Source organism: Oculina patagonica, chromosome 7 (assembly GCF_052425735.1).
Source record: "Oculina patagonica isolate OP01 chromosome 7, crgOcupat, whole genome shotgun sequence".
In the NCBI taxonomy this organism is placed as follows: domain Eukaryota; kingdom Metazoa; phylum Cnidaria; class Anthozoa; order Scleractinia; family Oculinidae; genus Oculina; species Oculina patagonica.
The window spans coordinates 28052580-28078880 of NC_135764.1; the positions used below are offsets into that span (position 1 = coordinate 28052580).

General features: G+C 39.0%; 1 pseudogene across 1 annotated transcript in view; it reads right to left on the reverse strand.

Annotated features, from left to right (window-relative positions):
- Positions 1-22931, reverse strand: part of LOC144660583 (uncharacterized) — a 98495-nt pseudogene extending 75564 nt beyond the window's left edge. The window contains exons 1-7 of the transcript XR_013572116.1: positions 22405-22931; positions 20611-20991; positions 17216-17344; positions 8639-9019; positions 7971-8165; positions 6354-6548; positions 6111-6236 (exon numbers count right to left, since the gene is read on the reverse strand). The product of XR_013572116.1 is annotated as an uncharacterized LOC144660583 (transcript). The remainder of the gene's footprint in view (positions 1-6110; positions 6237-6353; positions 6549-7970; positions 8166-8638; positions 9020-17215; positions 17345-20610; positions 20992-22404) is intronic.
- Between the last annotated feature and the right edge of the window lie 3370 nt (positions 22932-26301).

Genomic DNA, 26301 nt, shown 5'->3' on the forward strand with positions numbered 1-26301 from the left:
CCTGTCAGTAACAATCTTTAGCCCCTTTAGAACTCCTGTCGATTTTTCACTGAAAATATATCAAACTGTGGTCACATTGACTAAGGTTTAGTTGACTGACTGGAGTATTGTGCTGCTGAGCAACCAACCTCCTGCAAGGTTCAAATTTCACCTAAAAGGTAACTGAAAGGTCACTCCATCTCCTTCTTCAGTGAAGTCCATTATCAGGAATACGTACTCAGTTCAAAAGTTTAATATTGTGGCTTTGTAAAGCAAATTAATGCAAACATTCCCAATCAAACTTACACCACTACTTGAACGAGAAAAATGTATCTTGTACAAAACAAATTAAAAAAAACACTGGTAGATTTGATATAATTTATTATGACATACTTGGATCAAGTGGGTCAACAAAATCAATATAGTTAGACTTTCTGTACTCTCTCAATAACAACTATTTGATCAAGTCCGAAAATCATTTTTAGGGAAGAATTCCGGAATTTGTGTTATCAAAACAGCAGGTTAAGGATGATACTGATAAACAAACAAACAAAAAACAACCAACTTTTGATGAACTTTCGAAAAGATGGTGAATTTTGCTAAGGGATCTAACCTGTATTATTGTGATATGCGAGATGTTTATTCCCTGAACTGAAACTTAACCAGGCCTAGCCTAGGCCTGTTGCAGTGATGCGTTACAAAACATGCATGCCGAAAAACATCGGTTTGATGAAAGTCTTACACAAAAGAGTCACGAAGCTGTTCAAAAATGGCTTCCCTTACAATCGTGGCGTTTAGTCAAGGAACACAGAAATGAGGATTTTTCAGCTTATCCAGCACATTACACAAGCTGGTGTGATATTTTGCTGTGTGCACTAGGATGCAAATAACGCAATCTTGTGGTGTTCCCGCTCGCTGGTTTGCAGCCGAAATTTCATTTACGATGTTTCGTTATAACCGAAATTTTTGACACAAAGGGGCTAACTGCTCTTTGATGTTCGAACGTGGAATAATCGAAACGGTTTTCAAAACGGTTTATGAGCCTACGCAAACCCCACCATCCGCCACATATTGTCGGCCATCTTTATTTTAACTAAACCAGTTCTTATTTATACTTGACCAAATTTATTTGCTCGGGCAATCACATTCTCGTCCCCATAGCCTTTTCGTTTCTCTTAGCCGGCTTGGCAGGAGAAAACGAAGGGCTCTGGGGACATAGAATTTTTGAATTAATTCGATTTTTTTTGGCTGTTTGGAACAAAGAATTTCTTTTGAAACGTCATGACTGCATACATGAAGACCGAAACTCGTAGAATCTAGGACTGGAAATCCTGTGTCCCCAGAGCCCTTCGTTTTCTCGTGCCAAGGCCCAGCCGGCTAAGAGAAACGAAAGGGCTATGGGGACAAAAATGGGGCAATCATCGAAACTCGGTTCCAGGCCTCGCTGCCAGCCCCCTCCCCCCCTTTAGAAACCAACTGAAATTCGCCAATTAAAGGGTTATTTGGTAGCAGGCGAAGCGGGCACAGTAAATGCGTGTGTTTAAGCCAACTGATTGGTTACCCTGAATTTCTTTTGAAAATTCCAAACAATGTTCTTGAAAAAAAGAATATTCTGAAGCTTGATTGAAGACTGCAAGAGACAGTCACACTTTTAAACGTAAACAAGGGTATGTGACATCCATTCCCATTCACTTGACATATGTGCACTCCTCATTTACCCCATAATTGTTAAGTGGACCATAATTCCAGGCCAACGAGTGTATGTGGAACGTGATCCGTTAACCCATAACTGACGAGACTTTGGGATCCCTGTACAAACCAACCAATGTCCCCTGGTCGCCTGTTAGATTTTCCGCCAACAGCTTATACCCGAGCACTTCACAGGCGGATTTTGCTGCATTCCAGTTCAACCCTTTGCGAAAAAAATTGTAACAGGAACTTTGCAAGTGAATACAACCGTTTGGACATAAACTTTTCAAACTCATTAATAATTCATCAAGTTAAAACAAGAAATCATAACCGTGAAGGAGGTTTGTATACCCGATTTTAATTAGCATAGATTTTAAGGATTTTATTTCTCGGGTCTTTTTTGGTAATAAGACAAAACAAACATACAAACATACAAAAGTAATATTTGTAGAAATGTAACGTAAAGAACTAATTGCCATTCCTTCTTGGTCAACCAGTCGTTTTGCATTGACACCATACTATTAAGACCTTCTACAGCTTCGGGTTGTTGTCTATTAACGGGTAGAAAAACGGATAAGTCAAGAAAGCCGCCAAAATCGTCTGGATTATCATGTACAGTTGTAATTTGCTGTGAGTAAACGTTAGCTGTTACCCAGCTTGACATGTTTGAGGTCGTTACAGAAAAAATCGCTGTAGTGCGCATATGACAACTAATCGCAATTTACTGAAAGAAAACCTCCGTAACTTAAACAAATTGAGTTTGATCGCCTGAGATTTAAAATTTATATCACCTTAGGATTCTAAGAAATCCATTAAAGTTTTTCTGTTCAAAAACGCACTTTTAAAAGAGATCCGTCAATCCGATAAATACCCGCGGGCCACCTTAATTAAAGCTAAATGTATTTGACACTCAAATAAAGTTATTCAATCATTCAGGGCTCTTAAAAATTCGCAGATGAAAAGGAAAATCACATGACATTTTTTGTAACCACCACAAATGATTTTGCAAATCATTATATAAACATATTTTTGATAGGCTCTATGTCACGCGAACATCCATGTATGTAAAAACATGGATCGACTAGTTAGAGAAGAGAGTGAAGAGAGTGAAGAGAGAGAAACCCTGGGAACGAGGTTGTAGTAAGATCTGCAGACAGCGTGCAATGTGTGTCAAAAAAGTTCTCGCGAACAAGTCATAAAAACACAAATGCCTTTGCATTGCATTGAATGCAATTGAACATTTTATTAATCTCATTTTAAACAGCACTAAGCTCCCAGCACCACACCTGTCTAATACCATTCCTTTATACTGATGCAGTGAACGTAAACCATTCGCTCTCAAGCTACTCTAAGGTGTTAATCAGTTAAAACGTTAACGTGGGCAGATCGACGTAAAGACAGCCAACATTTTTCGTGAAGCTTGAGATTTCAAAGTGCAATGTATTTGCTGCCAATACTGTTAACAATTACAATGACCTCCTTTGTATTTTCCTTTATTATTTCCTTCCGAGATATAGGCCAGAAAATACCCTTTCGCTAAAGCACGTTAACAGATTTTAACTAGCTACACAGACCGACTTATGTGTTTTACACATCATGTATCATGTAGTTTGTTCCTTGTGACCCTTTAATTAATACTAGTGAGGTAGTTACTTTAGCATCTGCGCACGACAGCAAAAGGTTACACCACCCCAATTTAGCTTTGATTACACTCTTTTCTTTTTCTTTTCATTTCTTTCTCTCCTTTATAACCCCCATCTGGGGTGGCAAGCGTAGAGATTTAAGAGAGAACTGAAGAAACTATGCCCCTCTGTCTCAACGAAGCAGAATGCTTTAGTTTTTCTCGGAGACTATGATCCTTCAATGTTATAAAAAAGCAAGCACCCTTAATAAAATCAATTATTTTTCGACAATCCGGTAAGAAGTAGATTAGCGACTAGCCCTCAAAACCGAGCTTAAATTTTTAACAACGCTTACTCATAGAAGGTCAGTTTTGCGATGCTAAAAGTTTTGTTCCAGGAACCAGTCAGTATCTACTTATGCAGTGAGGGAAAACTGGAGCTAGAGATATGCAAGTGAAGCAAGTTATTTTACCAGAATGAAATTAGACAAATCAAAAAGCCGTATCTAGTCGTGAAAAGCAAGTTATATCAGTCAAAAACATATATATAAGCTCAAAACTAAAAAAGAAATACAAAAACACTTGGTTGGTTGTCATACTTCTGAAATTAGTTTTTTTTAGAATAGGTTTTAATTTCATCGTCTTAACTTTTCGTTGCTTGTTTAGTTTAAGCCTGTACGTATAGTACTTTTCCTTGTATTATGCCAGGAGAAGTGACTAACTAGAGTACGTTGAAATGTACGTAGTTTTTCAACGAAATGGTCTTAAGAATGTGATAATAATTTTTAGCAGTTCAGTGCATATCTCGAGCTCGAGTATCTCTAAAGTCTGTCCAGTCAAGTTTCTGCGCATGCCTTCACTCCTCGTCACCGCTGACAAACAAGGCATACCCAGCCGGTTTGTCACGTGACTTCTTAAAGATCATCAGCGCTGTTCCCGTCAAGCAGGCAACACACATCACCAACAGAGCCATCAGAAATGTGAGACTGGAACCTAGAGGAATATAAAAGACAGATAACAAAAAAAGATGACATCACATGGTTGTTTTAAAAACATTATTTCAATTACAATTTCCAGAAATTTATACACTTTACGCTTTAACATTCTTGTCTACATACCACTTTTATCCAGGCCATTCCTGCGCGTTTCCTCTCGTTTTTCTCGTGCAAGGTGGAGTGGGCCCTGGACCAAGGAGTACACGTCAGTCACGTGATCACTCACTGCCCGTCTTCCTCGGCCACTTGATGGACATTTCTTTGCGCACTGGGAGTCTGGGTCTGTTGCGTTGCATACAATCACGTGACAGTGAACGAACACAAATGGATGGTCAGCAATGAACTTGAAGGCTTCTAGGCTAAACCGCTGTGCACTAACTGAGGGCGCTGAATGGTAGTTCACAGTGACGTCATTTGGGCATCTGAGAGATAAATAAACCGGTTTTGGGTTATCCCCTAGTCCACTCTACCAACAATTGGTCCTTTGTAGCTAAAGGTCACATGATACAAAATAACACCATGCTTGAGGGTAAGCTACGCTCTGAGACATCCAAAACAAAGAAAAGTCAAGCATAAGTGGTCGAGGTTGCTTTGTTTTGGATGCCCAACACGCAGCTTGCTCTCCAGCAAGGTGTGATCAACTGTTACCATTATGTGCAAATTAAAGGGCCCACTCAGTTTAGTTCAAGCAGTTTTTTCCACAAGTTAGTTAAAATAAACCACCGATAGTCGTTTGCATAATGTTAACACTGAGTAACCTGATTCCCTCTACATGTTTTAAATGTTGGAAAAGCTTCTGACTGGATACAAAACATTCCCCGAGCAAACCTGAGCTATAAATTATTACCCTAATAATGTGGTGAATTTTCCAATATTTACAACACTTGGTTTAGTTTTATTGATAGTAAATGACAAAAAATTCTTCACATACCCTTTTCTAATGAACTCGTACTTCAGTGAACTCTTCTGAGCTTGAGTGGGAGTGGCATAGCATCGATCAGCTAGGATTGACAGCTGTTTATCACTTGATGTCACTGATACTTCAAAGAACAGAAGTTTGCGCAGCACCACAGCAACAGGGAAATCATCCTTTGTGTAGGGACTCACGAATCTCTTGCCAGGAAACATATTCAGAGAGAGTGTGAAGTTTCCTTTGCCTTCATCGCTAAACACAAGTTTTCTGTTACTTGGTTTCCAACCAACCGATGACACGACACCATACTTGGAGTAGAAACAGCTGAACTGTATTTCTATTTCACGCACGCGTGTCACAACATCCTCAGCAGCAGCAGGGATTTCCAAGACTGTGTTGGAGTAAACGATAGCTGTAGGCGTGTGCCTGCGAGTTGTGTTACAGCCGGTCAGCGGTGTCGTTAGGGAGAAGTGAGCGCTTGTTTCTTCAGCTTTGCATGTGGTGTCCAGGAGCCGAAGATGCTCACGGTCAGTACCACGGAGGAGGGACTTGGGAATGATGATGGTCATATTGTCTCTGTTGCACTGAACATTAACACCTGGAGCTAAAAAATAAATAAAGTATATACGGTCGTGGCAAAAGGAATGAATTATAAAACCAAACCTGCGACAATGTTAAGTTAGTTTAAAACACTGTTCTGTGATACCGTCTTAGAAACCGTGGAAGCTAATAAGGCATGCATACTATATCTTCGTAGTTTTTTCCTTTTAAAAGTATTATATCTTTAAGGAGCGACAGAAAATATATAATCATGGTTCAATGGTACGTTTACCAATGAAACTGAAGATAAATATTTCCAAGGAAAGACAGTCGCTTTTGTGTTGTGTAAATGTAAGTTTAAGTCGATACTTACCGTGACATGTCCTGTTATCCAATGATAAGCTCAGTTCCGGGTCTGGACATTCACATTTGTAGCCTCCTGCAGTATTAACACACTTGTGACTGCAGCCTCCATTTGACACAGCACACTCGTCAATATCTGAAAGAAAAATCAGAATTGACTCTGTGACACTACAGTCAAGATTGACTAGCTCAATATTAAAAGATTAGCACATAAATCTCTAGAAAAAATCACGATATTTTATAGTTGACCTACCAGTGCATGAGACGGAGTTAGCACTGTTCGTCCACTGACCATTTGCCCCACACTGCTTATAAGAGGGACCTTCTAGCTGGTATCCCTGTGGGCATGAGAACGAGCATCTCGTGTTGATTTTTATCTGTGACGTCACGCAGCTGCTAGGAGACGTTTTGACAAGGCGGGCAACGGTCAAAACTGAACACGTTGCAGCTGAAATTGAAATAGATCATAATCAAACATCAATAAACAATTCGGACTGAAGAAGAAATGTATACACTAATTTACTCAACGCTTCAGTAAAACCAAATTTGAGGCGATGTTGCATGTTGAAATTTTGAAGTTATCCATAATAACTGGTGCTTTTCCTCATCGGTCGGGAGGGAGGGGGAAGGGGGTTGGTAGGGCATGTGCTCCTGACGTCACTATATGACTGGGACTCATAAATCATATCAGCTGTATAGATAACGTCAGGGACGATCCTTCTAGGTCAATTTCAATGCGGAATGCGGGTTGTATTTTTTTTATTGAGCAAGACACTAGTGTTTGTGTGTACATAAGAATAAAACAGGCCCACCAAGAGGGTCTTAATGGGGTGGTGGCTTTTACGGTAAACGGTCAAAACTTTGGCCTTTTTACGGCTAATGGTTAGTTTCTTTCCGTTACGGTTAACGTAAGTGTTAAAATTTATTATCTATTGTCTTATAAAGTTATTAAATAGATTTAGCCAAGCCTAAAAGCGAAGCTCCCCGAATATTTACTTCGCCCTTTTTCGTAAATCTGAATTTACTGATCGACAAGAGGAAAAATTATAGCACTTGAGCCCGCGATCCAATGGAAACCATAACGTGGTCAGCGGTAAACTTCAAAAAAACATTAAACCTCGATAAGCTCTACATGTAAGCCCGCGATATGGTCATGTGATACTGGTCAGCGGATACCTTGTTTTGACAGCTGTCAATTGACCATGACATGGATGTCCAATATCAAAGATGTAAGCTGACGTTAACTAAACCTTTTTCTGGAGTATGGCCGCCATGTTGCACGACGTACGTACGTCGTACGCGCCCGCGAACCGTGCCGCTAGCCATGATGACCATGAAAACTCAAATACATGGTTCTGTTAATTTTCTATGGGTATGGGGCTCTGCTCTGCGGCCCTTCGAGCCGCTGGGAGCTCCGCTAAAAATTAATTTCAATTGTTGTATTGACGGGCTGTATTCTTCCTCGACTTTTATCCTGGCCTTTTATCTTTCTATGGGCTTTTCCTCTCCAGCGTGATATATACCAATTATAGCTTTCAATATAACCATAATCAACTCCTACATGAAGAAACTGAACAAGGTCTAAAAATTAGTCAGAACTACAGTCAGAGCTGTCAAAACGTCTTTCAACTTGCGCAACGACACAATCGGCAGACACTTCTGACCCTTCCGGTTTGCCAAGACACATGAGGACATAACAGTCTTAACAAAGAGATCTTGAGACGTTAACTTTCGTGGCTAGAATGTTTTACGGTAAACAATTTTTTACGGGAAACGGTTAACATTTTTCATTTTTTGCGCCTAACGGCTTCATGTTTTGGCTGTTTTACGGCTAACGGCTAACCCCATTGAGATCCTCGACCAATCATACCTTTACAGCTGACTGTGTTCACTTGTCCGCTCCAGGCTCCACCTCGTCCGCACTGAGAAGATGAAGGACCGCTGAGTTGGTATCCACGGGCGCAAGAAAAAGAACAAGTTGATCCACACTTTTGATTGGACGAGAGACAATGGGAGGGAGAAAGACTTACACCACTCCCCAGAGAAAGCTTTTGGCACCGGTTGGCTAACCACAATAAAGAGAAATTAAATTAAATAAAGTCTTCAGGTAAAAATCAAGGAGAATAATGTACTTTTAAAAGAAAAGAAAAATATAAGAAACTTGTGGCCATCTACAAAATTAGCTGTAATTTTTAACTAACTAGAATGTATGCAAAATACATATCAACTGATATATTTCCATGGAAACATCCTTCTTAAGTGAGGTTGGAGACTATGTATGGTGATGCTTCAAATATTGACCACCTCCTCACTTTTTGACGACGGATCCAGCCATAATGCATTTGAGCCTTCGCCATATTTTAAGAGGGAGCGGAAACAGTGAATGCATCGATTGATAAGTTTGAATTTCTTTTGAAAGTCCAAGAAGTGTAATTGCTAAACTGAATATTTGAAAGTTCGTTTTACGACGGAGATGGGTGAATAGACAATTAATATAGGTTTTGATAATATGTAACATGATTTTTTCTGACTACTTACCACTGGTTTCGCAAACGTGAGGAAAATTATAATAATGACATGCCAAGTCGTTCCATTTATATCCATATGACTTACGACGCATATGTGCACACTCCTCACCAAGACTGTTAGGTTCCCCGCTATACCAATAAGTGTAAATTGGACGTGATCCGTCAAGCGTCAGCCAGCGAGACTTGTCTTTAGGATTCCTGTACAAACCAATATATGTCCCCCGACCGCCTGTTATTTGGCTAACTGCTTGATTTTCTGCTTGTGAATTGATCACGACAAGCTCAGATCCGAGTGCTTCACAGGCGGATTTTGCTGCATTCCAGGTCAGTCCTTTGGAAAAGAACTTGTAGCAGGAACTTTGCATGTGAATCCAACCGTTTGGACAAACTCCTAAAATTGTGGGTAACCGCAAAAAACGTTCAGTATCATTCGTTCACCGGAAGAGGATAGTTCACGAGTCAGGAATGAACTGATCAAACACAAGCTAAGGTACTCTCTATCAACTTGCTCGAAGTAAAACATTGAATCTTTATTCTTTTCTTACGGTGGAGTTTTTAATGTCCTTTGAACGAACACGATGATCTCTTGATATAGTCGATACTTGCAGTTTTCTCTTTGAATCAAGGGTCAGTTCACGCGAGGGCTGGTAAATCACGTGTACGAAGCGTTATATATATGAAGCCCAAAACGAAACCTGCGCGTCGGGCTCGTGCTAAAGCATTACACTCGCGCGTCTAACACGCAATTATTAAATAATAAACTGTTAAGCCCCCTTCGTGACTAACAACCGAATTGGAGCATGTCTAGCACTCATCTGAAAGTAATATTGGAGACTGTTAAATACGAAAGCAAATCGATTTTTTTACCACCAATTTCGATACTGCAACTCTGATGATCCTCAATAACATTACTCTGCCAAGTTAAGTCTCTTTAGTTATTATCAGCATAGGGCCATAAGTTGATTGCGAACCTCTTTTTTTCATCAGTTCACTCGAGCTAGACTCGCTGGTCAGACATCTTATTTGTTACTTGTTTCGATGCTTCGAAGATTCTTTTGACGCGTTTCCAAGCGGATTTTCAAGTTATCAATGAAAGTGATACAATACTTAAATAGATATATGATAACGGATTTATATAAACGGACTTACAACATCAAGTTCCTACCCTATATCTAGCTCGAATTATTTTAAGAAATTTACTATTAATATTTGTACTGATTGAAAATTGTTCACAACTGCAACAAGCGAACACTGATGCCAGAAGAGGTAGATTTGACTAACTCATAAATTCTGTGCCTTGTTACATGCCGATCTGTTAAGGCATTTGTAGGCATTTTCTACGAAATAACCGATTAACAAGTGGCGCGGTTGCTCTCAGATATATGATAACAACTCAAACAAAATTAGGTAGCTTTAGGTGTAGCTCCTGACCCTAATTTAGATCGTAGATCTTGAAGAATTTCATAAACAGATTTTAAATCTTACATTAATTTTAATCAAGTAAAACATCCATTGTGATTTTTTGTGAAGTAACGAAAGCAATTATTTGCGTTGATTTAAGCGAATATTCACCCAGCTTGCTACATGGAGTGCTAGCCAGTAGAAAATTTGTCAGGCTTGACCACTGATCGAACAAAATGACTAAAATTTCAATATCTTATATTCTACCAATGAAAACATTTTCAGTAAGTTTTGCAGTGCAACTCACCTCGAGAATAACTTCGTAACACCAACACTGAAAATACCACAAGGGATACAGCCAGCCAGTTGGAAACAGTCATGACAGAAAGAAATAAGGGTACGTTACTGGATTGCGAAAAAGATCTGTTGTGAAAATGACTTCAGTCTTGAACGAAGCAGTAAGTCTACGTATTATCAGCAGTAATGAATTCACGGCAACGGGTTTTTTCTCGAGCTAGCTTATCCAAACATTTCAGGAACTAAACAATTAATGCATTGTTTTTCGCTGACTTATATTTAGAATACAACAAGTCTTACAATGGCGGAAACGCCTCAATTATTGCGACAAACAAACAACAATCAAACAATGTTTAAGAATGACTAGTAACGAAAGTAACGCTATTTTAGTATTTTCTGACATTCTTGATGGCGAACTATATTTGCGGACAAACCCTTTGGGTTTTCTTAACTTTAATCTTCTTAATTTTTTGCTTGACTTATCAACTGCCGAAATTTGGCACATGTTGCTTATGCAGTGATATCGACAGTTCAGTTTTGTGAGCGGACAAAACGTATTCAAATTTTTGACATGTTTTTGATACCTGATCAGCTGTATTCCATTGCAGAAGTCCGCTCCCTAATTTGTTAAATCCCTAGACTCCAAATCGAGCGAGTCGTGTTTAGGCCACTAAAAAATAAATAAATTGTACATGCTGTGTATCACTTTGGATTGCATTCATCGTAAAGAAAGTTTTCAAAAAGTGCTTAATTGTTCTTATATCAGAAAGAGAGATTGAGCCATGACAATTGTATTTGGGCCAGCATTCCATCTAGGGCGGAGACTGAAGATAAAGTAACTCCTAGTCGCTTCATGGTTCTGAAACCGGGATAGGCTCCAGCGTTATATCAGGGACACTTTAGCCTAATGCAAACGTGTTTAATGAAAGTTTTGGTGGCCAATTCAAAGGCAAAATTAATAAAAACTGGCGGGAACGGCATAACCAGACTTTCGCTGCCTCATTTAAATTCCATTTCGAATGCCTCTGATTTGTCACATAAAAACAACAAAACCGTGAGGGTTTCAGGTCGTTCTCTTATCAACACTCTGACGTCTCCGGCTCTTTAAGCTAATATAGTAAACATAACTAGAATCAATACAGGGTAAAGATTAATCTGAAAGGGAAGTGTGTCAGGGCATTGTACTGAAACGAGACTGAATTTGTATATTTGACAACTTGTGTTGATTTGCGCAACAAAACTAATATTTATAGAAATGTAACGCAAACGTGTCTGCGTAAAGAACTAATTATTATTCTTTCTTGGCTGATCCGTCGCTTTGACATCATAATGTTTATTTTTAGTAGTCAAACGAAAGTTACACTAATACGTATACGTAGACCTTCTACACCTTTCAGTTCACTCTATATAGCCACTTGTTGGACAGAGTTTTGTAAGCAAGAAACAACTAATAATTAAAATAAACCGCCATCAAGGAGGCCTTTTATTAGGCAGGTTTCATAATTTCTAGAATTATATGAAAGAAAGATAGCGAACCTCCACACAAAACTAGAGAACGAAACTCTTCAAGATATAGAAATACGCAGTACAAAGTCGATCTTTGAATTTTATCGCACTTTTCGTCTATGGTCCGCGCGAGACCTAATTTATCAGGAAGATTAAGGACTCGGGGAACAAAAGTGTACCGCAAGCCGTTTCGACCGCACTACTGCTGTGCACAGGAAGTCTGTAAAATATTCAGCACACATTTGTCAACTGACTTACAGCATTGACAAATGCAATCAGTTCTTTATCTGTGTGTGTGTGTGGGGGGGGGGGGGGGGGGACTTATCTGTGGTACTGTATTAATTTTTTGCGTCTTGCCGCGCGTGCCTCCTCAAAGACTTCACGTGAGAGTAGTCCTAGTATTATTATTTCATTCTCCCTAAGTTTTATTAATTCATTAAAATTAAAAGCCAAATGCATTTGAAACTCACATAAAGTTATTTATTCATTCATTCTAGGGTGCCTAAAAATTCGAAGCTGAAGTTGCGAAAAGAGAAATTATATGATAATTTCTGCATATTCACTAACACAAATCATTTTGAAAATCTCGAGCGCACAAGTAATGACCCCATAGACGCTTTTCCATTGCATGGAATGCAATTGAATATTTTATTGATCTCAATTTAAACAGCACCAAGCTCCCAACACCATACTTATCTATTACTACTATTATTGATTATGTTTTGTTAAAACCATGAGAATAAAACTTTCGTTCTAGATCTTAAGCTGTTCAATGTGTTAATCTGTCAAAACGTTAACGTGGGCAGGCGCAAAGACAGGCAACCTTTTGCTTTACATATGAAAGCTTGAGACTTGACATTCAGGGCATTATTGCTAGATTGTAAACAGCTAGCTTCCGTTGTATTTTCCTTCTTTATCTCCTTCCGAGAACTACGCCAGAAAATACTTTGCTAAAGCATGTCAACAGATTTTCACCAGCTACACGGATCGACTTATGTGTTTTACACATCATGTAGTTTGTTCCTTGTTACCCTTTAATAATTATACTAGTGAGTTAGTTACATACTACTTATTAACCGAGAGTGAGGGCATTACAGGGAAATCTCAGACCGAGGCCTTGATGTATTGACCGAGCGACAGCGAGGTCAATACATCAAGGTCGAGGTCTGAGATTCCCCCGTAATGACCGAACGGACGAGGTTAATAAGTTATTTATTATATGGCCTTTAAGCACTATTCAAAAAAAGAGTATAATCAAGGGAAAAAACACTGGAGGTAAAACTCGCTCTCACTCTCGCTCTCTGTGGCTCTCTTCGTCGCTCATACAAAAGAAGTATCGGTATGCTTATATTTTTCTTTCAGTTATTGAAAAGATAGTTATATTTTGTCGGCATTTTTTGCTGTTTTTGCCCTCTCGCTAGTAGCTTTTACTCACAACTCAAAAAACCGTCGAGCCGAGAAAAATTTTCATAATGCCCGGTCATTACAAGAAAATAATGCCCGCTCAGCAGCCAATCAGAGCGCGCGTACTATTGTAGCCATATAATAATTTAGCATCTGCGCACGACAGCAAAAGGTTATAGCAGCCAATATAGCTTTGATCACACTCCTTTCTTGTTGTCATTTCTTTCTTTTCTTCTTAACCTTCGTCTGGGATGGTAAGGGCAGAAATTAAAGAGAGAATTGAATAAATTATGTTCCTCTGTCTCTATAGCACAGAATGCTTTAGTTTTCCTTGAAGACTATGATATATCAATGTTATAAAAAAGCAAGCACCCTTAGTGAAATCAATATTATTTTTCGACAATCCGGTAAGAAGTAGATTAGTGACCAGCCCCTAAAACTGAACTGAAATATTTAACAACGCTTACTCACAGAAGGTCAGTTTTGCGGTGCTAAAGTTTTGGTTCTAGAGACCACTCAGTATCTACTTTATATGCAATGAGGGAAAACTGGAGCTGGAGATATGCAAATGAAGCAAGTTATTTTAACAGATTGAGTCCCTTCTCAACTAAAAAAAGCCGTATATAAATGTTAAAAGCCAGTTAAATCAGTCAAAATTTTCAGTAACATTAGTTCAAAAGTTTAACAACATAATGTTTTAGAATAAAGGTTTGCATTTCCTCGTCTTAATGTTTCGATACTTGTTTAGTTTAGGCCTGTATAGTACGTTTCCTTGTGTTTTGCCAAGAAAGCTAATTGATAAGTACAATGTTTTTCAACAAAAAAAAAAGTTATTATTTTAGTAGTTTACTGAGTGCATATTTCAAACTCGATTATCCCTTAAGTTTGTCCAGTCCAAACACTGAGCATGCTCTCTTTCACGGGAAATCTCGAAGATTTTCCACCAAGCAAGCAACGCACGTCATAAACAGAGCCACGAAGAACGTAGGACTGGAGCCTAGAGGATGGAGAAGACAAATGAAAAAAACGTAAGATGTCAACAGGTGGTTGGTAAAAACAAGAAACAATAAACTCAACCGTGACACAATCCCTTTTATAAATGTAAATTTAATTCAAGTGTCAAAAAATCAGACAATTTAGTGCAATTTTGCAATCGGTATACGTACCACTACTTTCCAGGCCATTCTCGCGCGTTTCCTCTTGTTTCCCTCGGACAAGGTAGAGTGGGCCCTGGACCAAAGAGTACACGTCATTCACGTGATCATCCACTGAGCGCCTTGCTAGGCCACTTGATGGACAGTTCATTACACACTCGGAATCTGGGTCGGTTGCGTTGCATACAGTCACGTGACAGTGAACGAACACAAATGGATAGTCGGCAATGAACCTGAAGGCTTCCAGGCTAAACCGCTGTGCACTGACTGAGGGCGCAGAATAATACTCTACTGTTAAGTCACTTGGGCATCTAAGAGAAAACAATTTCAGGCTTTATTCCCATGTGTACAAACAGACGTGTTTAGTAAAATAATTTTAAAAAGATGCAACATTGCAGTGCTGTGCACTGTACGGCTGCAACTATAACTCTTAATTTCTTATAACTTTTTTTACATCTTTATTTTAACTATATTATGATGGCATTCCCTTTCACTGGCCAACAAAATGCAAGAACTGAGCAAAGCGGATCTGTCAAGTTCCATGTTCGCTCTCCAACAACTATCAACTCCGCTTCCCTCACTTCTCGCACTTTGATTGGATGTCAAATAGTTGTCAAAAATTAAAATAAAAGTATCAACGATACGGCAATTTGTTTTATTTTATTTCTTTCTATTTTTTCTTCTCTCTGTTTCTCTATTTGTTTTCATTTCTTAACAGCTTCTTTCAATATTGTTACCCGCTATAAACTTGTACTAGTGCAAGGAAAGTGCAATTTCCATTATCAAGTTTATAACTCTTGTAGAACACATACTAGACAGGTAGTCCAAAACCTGCTCAACATAAAATCGGTTCCTTACCCTTGTGTGATAAACTCGTATTTTAAAGGATTTTTACGATCCCTTGTGGGCGTGGCATAACATCGATCTGCTACGATTGACAGCTGCTTGTCACTTGACGTCACTGATACCTCAAAGAATAGAAGTGCGCGCAGCTCTACAGCAACCGGGAAATCATTCATGGTGTAAGAATTCACGAAGCTCCCGTTAGAAAACATATTCAGAAAGAGTGTAAAGTTTCCTTTGCCTTCATCGCTGATGACAAGTTTTCTGTTACTTGGCTCCCACCCAAATGATGATACCACACCATGGTTGGAATAAGAACAGCTGAACTGTATCTCTATTTCACGCACCCTTGTTACGTTACCAGACACAGAGATTTCCAACACTGTGTTGGAGTAAACGAGAGCGGTAGGTGAGTGCCTGCGTGTTGTATTACAGCCGGTCAGCGGTGTCGTTAGGGAAAAGTGAGCGCTGGTTTCTTCAGCTTTACATGTGGTGTCCAGGAGCCGAAGATGTTCACCGTCAATACCACGGAGGAGTGACTTGGAAATGACGATGGTCATATTGTTACTGTTGCACTGGACATCAACACCTGATGCTAAAGAAATGCGAAAAATATGTGACCACGTACACACAAATTTAAAGAAACGACGAAATCTCACAATGTGCAACTCGTCGTCGGGGGGGGGGGGGGGGGGAGAGGTAGAAAGTAGATCTGGGACCGAATAACTATGCTCTCACAACTTGCAACACGATAAATTCACGTTATAGTCAGCGGTTTCTCGAAGTTGCGTCAGAAGGCCATCTTTTCCCGCGAAATGGAAGCTATAGCAATCACGACAACAATGCCGTAGTTCCATTGATTGTAAAGGGGTGAGAAGTATCTTCGCTAAAAATGTAAACGCATTGTTTTAATTCTAAAATTTGTTCATCGTCGCGTAGTTTTAAAAAATGCAGAATTGCTTGCTTTCACATTACCTTTTTAAGCGCTGAATTGCAAATGAATGTAGCACGATTTTCAACGCAGCTGGGGCACACCAATAACGTAAAACAGTAAGCTAGTAATTATCGTTTTCCTGTGCTATTACAGTATTCATGGTTCTGTACTTACCTTCGCATGTCTTGTTATCCAGTGACGTCAATGTCCAGTGGACTGGACATTCACATTTGTAGCCCCCAAAGGTATTGACACAAGAGTGACTGCAGCCTCCATTTGAAACGGCACACTCGTCAGTGTCTGAAAGAAAGATAATCTTAATGGTTTCCACGACTCAATATACAGTGCAAGCGAAGATCAAAACTTTGGGCTATTTGGTTTGTACATTGCTGCCGATTTTGGCGTAAAGAATGAAACGTGTGATGTTGATTACCCTTCACCAGCAGTTTGGTGTTTTATTATCTAGTCCGGGAGCCAGAGGTTAAAAATCGACCAAGAGTACTGAAACGATTTGAACACGGATTTCAATAGATTAAAACCTCCTCTTTCACGCTAGGTAGTTTGTGGTTTCAAATTGTGGTATACGTTTTGAGATATAGCTATGTTTTTGTGAGTTAGTACAGGTCATGCAGAGTGTAACATGAGAACGAGGCTGAAATTACTACACAATCTATTCATAGAAATGTATACAATGAAGAAAATCACAGTTATCCAGATATCTGATAGGACTCTATAAAAGTCAATTTTATGAAAGCACTAACGCTTGCAAAGAAGTCACGTGATATTTGTCCTTGTTTTGTGCGACGTGTCACAGCATCTTCATTCATTGTGACATGGGAAGAGAAACTTTTCGGTCAGGATCATCTGCAAACCGTTTTTTCTTTGAATTTGATCTTACCACAATAAAGACAGGCAATACTTTTAAAATCTGTCATTAACTGACGTGAAAAGCTTGGCGGAACTTTCACGGTATTTGCGTACTGAAAGCTGAATAGTGAGAAGAAAAAGGTGGGGCACGTAGAAAAAAAAAAAGTACGTCAGCTCTTACCTTCACATGTCTTGTTATCCATTGATAACACCAGTCCCGGGTCTGGACATTCACATTTGTAGCCTTCTGCAGTGTTAACACACTTGTGACTGCAATTTCCTCCATTTGACACAGCACACTCGTCAATAACTGAATACGAAAAGAATGCCTGATTCTCTTTTTGATTCTCTTTACAATACAGCACCTTTAAACGTGCTTACACAACTTTGTTAGGGGTTTTGGGTGGGGTTCATGTGTTGGAGAGCATATAAGCGACATAAAAACATGCTTGGAAAAGAGGTGACAAGTAACTACATTTAGATCCTAATAAGGGTAAAAACATGAAATCCACTGTCAGTGGTTAAACGATTTGATCTGCACTCTTTTAAAATGGACTCTATTGTTTTCTTTTAACAACAAACTGGATGCATGCATAATAACGTATGAGGTGAAACAACAATTTTGGCTTCTACAGCTTCCATGCTTAGCTTTTACCCCAGTTTTAAGCTAAAGTCGCCGTCTTTGCAATCACAGTTTCCAAGTGATTTCAGTCTTCAGTAATAAAAGACGAAGGTTCTGGGTTCAGCGTTAATGCTCCGCGCAAGAAATCTTTACCTTGGCAACTGTTTCTGAGTTCTTGTGAACGCTCCAAATCGAAGCACCGCTTTGTTGCTGTTGCTTCCAAAAAGCTTAGTTTCTATTCCTCTTTCTCCCCACCGGGGCATTTTTTATGCAACTTAATGAAAACTGTATTCATGCGCAAAACATGTCTTCGCAAGCTGGGCTTTATCAGATCTCTAACAATCAAATATAAAGTGTACTCTCTATCTACTGTCTGCGAAATTTTTATTTCCCTCTTCTCGTGCTACAAACAATTTATTTGAGTGTTTTTGTTTTTGTAAACAATGTTTTTCAGAATTTTTGATCCCACCTCTCTAAAAATATAGTGGTCCGTCCCTAAGCCTACCCCTCTCCTCCCAGATAAATAACCTCTCCCATAGAAAGTTATTCATCTTCATAGAAAATTTGCACTTTAAATAGTAATAAACAGTGAATAGAAGAGTAGAGAGGCTGTCTAACAATTTTTCGGTCATCAAGGATGTATAGTAAGTAGTATGAACAGTATTGCTCATTACCGTACCCAAATTCGCAAATAGCCAATCAGAAGCGCGATCTACTGTCCTGATATCCTACGATATCAAGTCACTGACCTGATATGCCACCATATCACGGTCACTTTGAAGTAAAGTAGTGTTACTGTACGATGAATTGAAAAGAGGTTTACCAATAAAACAGAACTTCGTAATTTAAATTAAGCGGTGTTTAGCGGTCGTAAAAAGAGAAAAACTTTCCCGCCAAAACTAAACTTGAGCGCGCTCGCCAAATGCGCGATGTTTGCCAATGAGTACTGAGACATTCAGACTGAAAAATGGAGTCAGAATTTCCAAATATTTCACTTAATTTTGATTTTGAAAATTTAGAGAATGAAACTCTAAACAAACGAGTGAAAAAAAGGCAGAAGAAGAACTTGGTAAAAGTGTTGAAGACCTAGTCAACACAATTTGCAGTACCTTGCAATCATGGTTTCAACAGAGCGATAAATATAACCGAAGTTTTGGCTGAATTTAGGTACGGTAAATACCTAATCGTACCTTTTTGGTACGCTTCGGCAGTATATCAGGCTCGTTTCGTCTCGCCATGGGTATTTTGGCTCGACTGCGTCTCGCCTGAAGATATTTCCTTTGGCTCGACCAAACTCGCCTGATATGCCACCGAAGCGTACCAAAAAGGTACGATTAGGTATAATTACCGTACCCAAATTCGCAAATAGCCAATCAGAAGCCCGATCTACTGTCCTGATATCCTACGATATCAAGTCACTGACCTGATATGCCACCATATCACGGTCACTTTGAAGTAAAGTAGTGTTACTGTACGATGAATTGAAAAGAGGTTTACCAATAAAACAGAACTTCGTAATTTAAATTAAGCGGTGTTTAGCGGTCGTAAAAAGAGAAAAACTTTCCCGCCAAAACTAAACTTGAGCGCGCTCGCCAAATGCGCGATGTTTGCCAATGAGTACTGAGACATTCAGACTAAAAAATGGAGTCAGAATTTCCAAATATTTCACTTAATTTTGATTTTGAAAATTTAGAGAATGAAACTCTAAACAAACGAGTGAAAAAAGGGCAGAAGAAGAACTTGGTAATAGTGTTGAAGACCTAGTCAACACAATTTGCAGTACCTTGCAATCATGGTTTCAACAGAGCGATAAATATAACCGAAGTTTTGGCTGAATTTAGGTACGGTAAATACCTAATCGTACCTTTTTGGTACGCTTCGGCAGTATATCAGGCTCGTTTCGTCTCGCCATGGGTATTTTGGCTCGACTGCGTCTCGCCTGAAGATATTTCCTTTGGCTCGACCAAACTCGCCTGATATGCCACCGAAGCGTACCAAAAAGGTACGATTAGGTATAATTACCGTACCCAAATTCGCAAATAGCCAATCAGAAGCCCGATCTACTGTCCTGATATCCTACGATATCAAGTCACTGACCTGATATGCCACCATATCACGGTCACTTTGAAGTAAAGTAGTGTTACTGTACGATGAATTGAAAAGAGGTTTACCAATAAAACAGAACTTCGTAATTTAAATTAAGCGGTGTTTAGCGGTCGTAAAAAGAGAAAAACTTTCCCGCCAAAACTAAACTTGAGCGCGCTCGCCAAATGCGCGATGTTTGCCAATGAGTACTGAGACATTCAGACTAAAAAATGGAGTCAGAATTTCCAAATATTTCACTTAATTTTGATTTTGAAAATTTAGAGAATGAAACTCTAAACAAACGAGTGAAAAAAAGGCAGAAGAAGAACTTGGTAAAAGTGTTGAAGACCTAGTCAACACAATTTGCAGTACCTTGCAATCAATGTTTCAACAGAGCGATAAATATAACCGAAGTTTTGGCTGAATTTAGGTACGGTAAATACCTAATCGTACCTTTTTGGTACGCTTCGGCTGTATATCAGGCTCGTTTCGTCTCGCCATGGGTATTTTGGCTCGACTGCGTCTCGCCTGAAGATATTTCCTTTGGCTCGACCAAACTCGCCTGATATGCCACCGAAGCGTACCAAAAAGGTACGATTAGGTATAAGTACTTTTCACTGTTCAATTCAGCTGGCAATCATCAAGATAAAAGTTAAAAAAACCCATCTCGATAATCAAAATTTAGGAACAGAAAACGTTAGAAAAATGAAAAAAATTGTACCCTAACAAACTGCTAAAAACGTAGCATCCTTCGGTTAAAAGATGATGAAGCAGGAAATTTTCAACAATGTGAACAGCGGGGTATAAAATTATTTTCTGTCAAATCAACAGTCAACATAGCATGCAAAACATAATGTGTTCTGACTTACAATCGGTTTCACAAATGGACGGCTGATAGTAAGCACGTGGAACGCGCCATCCATATGGTGGATAATTACGCATTAATACAATCGTCCCTCCGTAAGAGCCATAATTTTTAGGTTCTCCTTGTTCCCAGTTAGTGTAGTTTGGGCTTGATCCGTCAACCCACAGCCAGGGAGAATTGTAGTGATCCCTGTGCAAACCAATAAAAGGGTCGGGATGGGAACCAAAACTTGTCCCAATAGCTTGTTGTTCAGCTTGTGAATTTATCACGACAAGGTTGGATCCAAGTGCTTCACAGTTGGATTTTGCTGCATGCCAGGTCATGTCGTAGTAAAAGAACTTGTAACAGGAACCTTCCAAGTGAATCCAGTTGTTTGGACATGCGCCTAAAGCAAACATATGTCAAATCAGCTTTCATGTGAGGTCCCGAAAATCAGGGATTTAGTTAAAGTTATTATATGCAGGGAAAATTACAGAGAGGGGTAATGACGCATGTGCATTCAAGTTACCTTTCCAGCCTTCTTCCGTCTGTGTGTGTGTGTGTGTGTGTGTGTGTGTGTGTGGGGGGGGGGGGGGGGGGGGGGCAGGGGAAGGAAGAGTTCTGGGACTGGACCAAGTGTCACTTAGTTTATCTAAGGAAGAACGCCGGACTGAATATGTATGAACTTGAATACAGTTGGCGGCATTTATTAAGAAAATCATAGTTTTTTGTAAGGTGAGCTTAATTAGTAGCTCTTCTTAACCTTAAACTAACCGTGACTGTAAATGATCTGATTATTGATTAAACTACGGATAGTTCATCAAAATAGAGATGAATAGTACTTATTTATAAAATGAATATATATGAAATTCATATACTAGTTTGTACTGCGGATAAACATTTTTAGCAAATGAAGGATCATCGCAGTAATGTACTCAACTTAAGCAGTTGACGGAAAAGCAAGCCTGAAAAAAAAATTCAGGCTTGAACGTGAATCGAACCCATGACCTCTGCGATACTAGAGCGCTGCACTAGTAGCGCAGAGGTCATGGGCTCGATTCCCGTTCAAGCCTGAATTTTTTTCAGGCTTGCTTCTCTCAACTGCTTAAGTTGAGAATGATCCTTCATTTGCTTAAAATGTACTTATTTCGTAAAAGACATAAGCTGTGAGTATGTTCTTAGAGCAAATATCGAGAACATATCTTGTTTAAACAAAAAAATAAGAATATCAGATTGAAATTATTATATTCACCTATGCAAATTATCAGATTATCGCATGAAGGAATATTTCTTTAAGAATATAATTCGGCGATATTTCTAAAATTCGGTATCTCTCTCCCGTCAGAATCATAATGTGTGAAATTTGGCATTTTACAGTGGAATTTCGATTTAACGAAGTGGAAAGGGACTGGGGAAATTTGTTCGTTATACTTCGATTTAACGGATTCGCGGAAAAACAACCAAAATGTTCGTTATATCGGGGTATAGTTAATCAGTTTTTAACGATGTTACGCTGCACTACGCACCCAGCATTTCCGGATATTGACGATTTCTGAAAATAACATTTAGAATGTATAATATATGCACAAAGTTAAACATGTCTGTTCCGTATCTTTTGTCGCGTGTTGACATTTTTTCGGTATATCGAGGTACATTTTACGTTTGGGTCTCTGGATTGTCGAGGTTCGTTTTATCGAGGTCCTGTTCCATACATTTTACTGTAACTTTGGACGGGCTGAATATCGTTCGTTAAACCGAGGACTTCGTTATATAGAGGTTACACTGCACTGAGTTTAATTACAGAGTCCAACGTCCTCACCTTGGGAAGTTCTTCCTAACATCAAGACTGAGAATCCCATGAGGAATACTGGGGCCAACCAGTTGGAAACTGCCATGCTAACACGAACAATGTACACTCCAAAAACGTCTGTTGAGAAAAAAACTGAATTATAATACGTAACGATATTGCGAAAAACGTTCAGTTGTGAAAAAGGATTCCAGTCCGACTCAAAGCAGTACGTTTTGTTTGGGGAGGGGGTTGAGAGAACTGGCTTGTGCCCTGTCGTCCTTGTAGCTGACCTGAAAGAGATGTCTCCCAGGGTGTTATGGCGACGAAAGACAAGCGATATAGCTTCTTGTGGGGACTGCTAGACCTCACCAGAATCCCCGAGGTTTGTAAAGCAATGGGACTGCTGTTTAGCGATCGTGAATCGCCCTACCTGGCACAATTCATTGTACGACAACATACGTAAAGAAGGTCACAAAGATGACTACAATTAATCCATCTCCATCGTGGATTCCCTATCTTTTATTTCACAATTTTTGTAAAAAATCAGAAAATAACGGAAATTACTGAAAAAAATGAAGTGAAAACGCTAATAGGATGTAAAATAATACGAATTTTGCAAACTCTTTTAAAAAAAAGGAAAGAATTCTGTCCAAAGATGATATTTGGTAAAAATAACAGATAAAATTGAGGTCGCCAAAGTCAAACATCACACAGTTGGCATATCAAAATTTCCGCGAGAGATGGATGAACAGCTAATGAGTGTTTCAGCATCATAGAGTGAATCTCTTATCAAAATTGCGAAAAAACTTTGCGGAATTTCCCCTCTTGTAGGTCCGAGGATTAACATTAATTAAGCATGCTAAAATGTTTACTTCCAAAATTTTAATTTAGTTTTACAACCTTTGACTTCAATTAAAATAATCATGAGAAAATTATTTTTTGACAACTTTCTGGTGGTCTTCGTTTGAACTGCTCAATCAAGTGCAACAACTGTTAGAGGCAAAATTGTTAAGTCGGTGCTTGCGGCAAGCACAAGCACAAGGATCAAAATTTGCCCTTTTTGCGTGATTGTGAAAACCAGGCTTAATTTTTTAAACACCTGAAAATATGCTGCAAAATTTTTTCTTAAATGTTGACGTGCAGCGCTAACCTATTGTTAAACTTTATCTGAGATGTTTGTTATGTCAATTTGACCAAACAATACACATGGAAGATTACTGAGTTTTTTTTAGGCTAAGATAAGGGTGCACTTTTCCTGTAACACAGGTGCAGAAAGGTGTAACAGGGGTGCAAAGTAGTAATCTGAGAAAAACTTACAACGAAGACACTCGAACAATGCCTTGAAGGCCATCCGAGGTTTTTCGATCATAGCCAAAGTCCACCCAAAGGCAATTTGATGAATGTTTCGAAGATTTCCGAGGATCATCTGAAGAGCTCGAAAGATATCCGAAGGTCACTCAAAGATTTCCGAAGATTACCGGAAGACTGCCGAAGATCATCCTAGTATTGATAATATCAGATATTTAATATTGAAAGGCCAAGGACACTGCCTTAGTAATCGACTTAAGTATAGCCCAAGGCAGTGAAAAATATATTTTAAGTGTATTTTTAATAAGCAATCATGCAGCGTGTCCAACTTATTGTCTATGGAAAAAATAAGAAGCAGGTTTAAAATTGACAGCTCAAGGAAACGCCATAGAACTGCTAACAGCATACCCATTTGTTGCTACTTTTCAGAAAACAAAGTTGCTTGTTAGTGCTAGTAAAATGTTTCAAAAAGAAATGCTGGAATGCATGGAAATGCATGGAAGTTTTGCATCGTATCCTACATCGTTCAAGCATATCAGCTACATCTCATTTACATCAATTGGAAAAATACTGTAATTATGACGACTTGTTTTCAACTGAAGTAAACTTTGCTTTAACGATCTTACACAAACAACGGTGGCTGCAACGGCTGGTGCGCTTACATAAGGGCGCGCTTTGTAAGAAATATCTCTCTCAATAAAATCCCAGAAATGTAGTGCGTCCTCCACTTTATGCGTGCAAATATGAGAAGTCATCTTAACTTCAATTTGAACCTGACCGTTTTATCTGCCAACGGAATCGGTGACACTAGTTCAACACCAGCTCACCACCGTTCTTATTATTCTACTCGAATGAAAACGCCTATTCAGTGACATGAAGTGTGATACGTACACGAGGCACACGCCAAACAAAACGAGTGTACGCGCACGGCACGGTGTTGAAGCTTTTCCGTGAATATTTAAGAAACGCGGAAATATGATATACTTTGTTGGGCAAGACGAAAGACTGGACTTTTCAGCAAGGCTGTTCTTTTTTAGTTTAGTAGCTGCGTACCACATATTGTGCTGAATGTATTCTCTACCGATCTGAAGAGACGAACATTTGGGAACATTTTTTGCTTTCATGACACGAGGACTAAACGAGCCGAATTTTGATAGAATTAAATCTACACAAGGTGGACAATTAACATTAAAGTTAACAAAGCGTTTTGATAAGCTCCGACCACTAATTTTAAACCCAGCCCAAGCTTCACCACACCTCTAAACTTCCTGTGTGGTTCTGATTAGTTATTACACACTCATCTGTATTAATAATGACAAAAATCACTGAACCAGGCAAACACTATTACGCTTCCGACAGCTCCGATGCATAATTACTTAGAAACCTTAAGGGAGTCCTTCTTAACTACCAATTTGTTGCTAAGAAAAGTTTTTTACCGTCATTTTTGAGAAACCAAACCTCTGGTATGGATACGCTTTTTGCACAGCTTTGCGCCATTGAAGAGTCCCTCAGGTATTTGAAATCACGGTCATATTTGACAACTTTCAGATGATATGACCTTCGTTTGAACTGCTCAATCAAGTGCAACAACCGTAAGAGGCCAGATTGTTAAGTTTCATGGTCGCTCCTTGACAATTTTCAACTCTGCCTCCCTAACCTCTTGAATTTTTATTGAACAGTAGAAACATACGCCATCACAAAGTCATCAAAAACTTTCAAGTGGTCAGTCAGTCTGCTTATAAGTCAGTCAATCAGTCAGTCATCAGTCAGTCAGTAGCCTGCGAGTGCACACGCATTTCCGACTGTGGCTCTTCTAGCCAAAAAAGCCGTCTGCTCTCGCAGGCTAGTCAGTCAGACAGGGACGAAAAAATCAAGAAAAGGGTTCAGAAGGTAGAATATATCATTCAAACCTATACTAGTTCTCATCGCAGTTCGTATGTTTAGTTAGTTCACGCGCCAAACACAGGCTCGACCTACAGCTACAACGATGAGAAATTAATTGGTGACATCAGACAACCTATTTCTGAACTGAAAATGGTTTGCAGCAAGATAAGCATCAATAGAACTTATTTGAACCTATGTTTTAGACCGAATGAATTTAAAAATATTTAATTTATAAGCACCAATAAGTCTTTGTTCTTTTTTCTTAATGCCAGTCTAGCGATTTGCTCAATAACAATTTTATCACATAGAAATATGCTACAAAATATTTCATTTATTTTATGTTGACGTACGGCGCTAAACTCTTATTAAACTTTTTCTGTGATGTTTGTTATGTTAATTTGACCAAACAATATACATGGAAAATTACTGAGTTTTTTAGGCTAAGATAAGTGTGCACCTTTCGGCACCTGTAACACAGGTACAGAAAGGTGTAACAGGGGTGCAAAGTTGTAATCTGAGAAAAACTTACAACGAAGACACTGGAACAGTGCCTTGAAGGCCATCGATCATGGCCAAATTCACTCAAAGGTAATTTAATGAATGTTTCGAAGATTTCCGAGGATCATCCGAAGAGCTCGAAGGATATCCGAAGCTCATTCAAAGATTCTGAAGATACTGGAAGACTGCCAAAGATCATCCTAATATGACAATATCAGATATTTTATATTGGTAGGA